Source organism: Photinus pyralis, unplaced genomic scaffold (assembly GCF_008802855.1).
Source record: "Photinus pyralis isolate 1611_PpyrPB1 unplaced genomic scaffold, Ppyr1.3 Ppyr1.4_LG4, whole genome shotgun sequence".
In the NCBI taxonomy this organism is placed as follows: Eukaryota; Metazoa; Arthropoda; class Insecta; order Coleoptera; family Lampyridae; genus Photinus; species Photinus pyralis.
The window spans coordinates 31384425-31386699 of record NW_022170511.1 but is presented as its reverse complement, the minus strand read 5'-3'; the positions used below and the strand labels follow the sequence as shown (position 1 = coordinate 31386699).

Here is a 2275-nt window from a genome sequence, read left to right as displayed (position 1 = left end):
TTAAGATTTTAAATTGCGGTGGCAGGGCGTTTTTAGAAAGATATTTTATTAATCAACCGAAATATCTAGATATGTGTCGTTTGTAACGCACCACCACATATTATTCAAACAACAGCCATGTAGTTTATCGGAAAATTAATTTTCACTATTTTCACTAAATTATTTAATAGGCTACTATTATACACAAATAGGTGGCAAAAATGAACTAAAAATATGCTAAAACCGTTGTTTTCGCTAAAATGATCACCAACGGATTAATTTTCGATCCAATTACATACCAAGAATGAGTTTTATTGCATGACATACTTCACAAATCTAAGCTAAAATTAACTTATGTTCTTGAGTACATGGTGTGTGGCAATAGGACTGTAATATTAGGCGATTTCAATGTTCCGTATTTTTGTGATAATCACACAGAGGATCCTAAGTCTACGGCATGTAAGGACTTCTTGAATGCAGCTGGTTTTGAGCAGTACAACTATGTTCTTAATGCCAACTTGAGACTGCTGGACCTGGTAATAACAAATGTCCATTGCGCTGTCGCCCGTGAATCACTGCCCATCGTAAAGGAAGATTCCCATCATCCTGCAATTGCTATAACCTTGAGCCGTAGGCTTCCGCCGCATACCAAAACTAAGAAATTTAATTACTCTGATGACAGACAATGGAATTTTCGACGTGCTAACCTTACAAAACTCTATTGTGATATTGGTGCCATTAATTGGTCGTTCTTGGATCATATTACTGATGTTGAGCAGATGGTAGATGCGTTTTATGAAAAGTTGTATCGCACTATGAATGTATCCGTCCCGCGGACGGTCCCAGCTAATACCAATCGACACCCTTCCTGGTTTAATAAACATCTGAAGTCGCTGGAACGTCGTAAACGGCGGTTATTAAAAAAATGGAGATTAACTGGTGACAGTCTTGATTACGCTAACTATCAATACTTAAGGCGTGAAGTGAAAAAGGAGTCAAGAAAGGCGTATTATGCTTATTTGAAGAGCACCGGAGAATCAATCTCTACTGATCCCAAAAATTTTTGGAAGTTTGTACAATCCCGTCGTGGCGTTTCGCGGATACCTAGCGTCATGATTGGTGTCGACAACGAAAAGTTGGATGATCCTGCAAGGATTGTCAATGCATTCGCATCTTACTTCGCTAACAGCTTTGCTGTGGACTCCGCTGACCCAGATAAACTTCATAAAGGTGATAAAATTTTTCTCTCTGAATGGATAACTGTAGAGGATGTTTTAACTGTGTGTGGTAAACTCCCGACAACTTTCATAAGTGGTGAAGATAGCATTCCGAGCTTCCTAGTGAGGGACTGCCAATATTGCCTAGCGCAGCCTCTGGCGCGCATTTTTAATTTATCCATATCGTCCCATGTATTTCCCACCAGATGGAAAACGGCGCAGGTGCTACCAATTTTTAAAAAGGGTGATAAATCAGTGATTCAAAACTATAGACCTATCTCTATACTCAGTAACTTTGCTAAAGTACTCGAGTCATGTGTATATAACATCTTGTTTGGTCAATGTAAAGATTATTTCTCAAGCAACCAGCATGGATTTCTTCAGGGTCGCTCGACTGTAACCAACTTGACTTGCTTCACTGAGTTCATAATGGATGCTTTTGGTTCTGTATCTCAAGTGGGCGTCATTTACACCGACTTCTCCAAGGCGTTTGACAACGTTTGTCATAGGTTACTCATAAATAAGCTGAAAAACTTTAATCTTAGTAAAACATTTGTTCTGTGATTAAGTTCTTACCTTACTGATCGTCGTCAATGTGTATGTTATAAGAACTTCAAATCGGATTATTACAAAGTGTCCTCGGGAGTGCCACAGGGGTCAAACCTCGGCCCACTCTTGTTTATTATATTTTGTAATGATATACTTTCATCCCTTGGTGATTGTGCCCTTGGTTATGCGGATGACATAAAAATATTTAATAAAATTGAGACTTTGAGTGATGCACGTGATCTGCAGTATAAGTTAAACTTACTCGTCAATTGGTCGCTGTCTAACAAATTAAATCTTAATGTGGATAAGTGTAGTGTGATGTCGTTCTCTCGTAAGCAGGTTACGCAATTGCATAATTATGTTATAAATAATTGTTCGCTTAAACGTTGTGTGATGATTAAGGACCTTGGCTTAACGTTTGATTCTAAACTGAACTTTAATACCCACATTACCACCATTTGTTCTGAGGCGTTAAAGCTCTTAGGCTTTATTTTTAGGAATTCAAGAGAGCTGAAATCTGAAGATGCTCT

The 2275-nt window shown here is 38.4% G+C and overlaps 1 long non-coding RNA gene across 2 annotated transcripts; it reads right to left on the bottom strand.

Moving 5' to 3' along the window:
• Nucleotides 1-270: 270 nt before the first annotated feature.
• On the bottom strand, nt 271-2275 carry LOC116167602. 2 transcript variants are annotated; one of them, XR_004144578.1, is made up of 3 exons: nt 1773-2275; nt 687-1729; nt 271-633 (listed from the first exon to the last, which is right to left on the bottom strand). It is a non-coding gene; the product is annotated as an uncharacterized LOC116167602 (long non-coding RNA). The 2 variants fall into 2 exon arrangements; XR_004144577.1 differs by having other exon boundaries at nt 687-1721.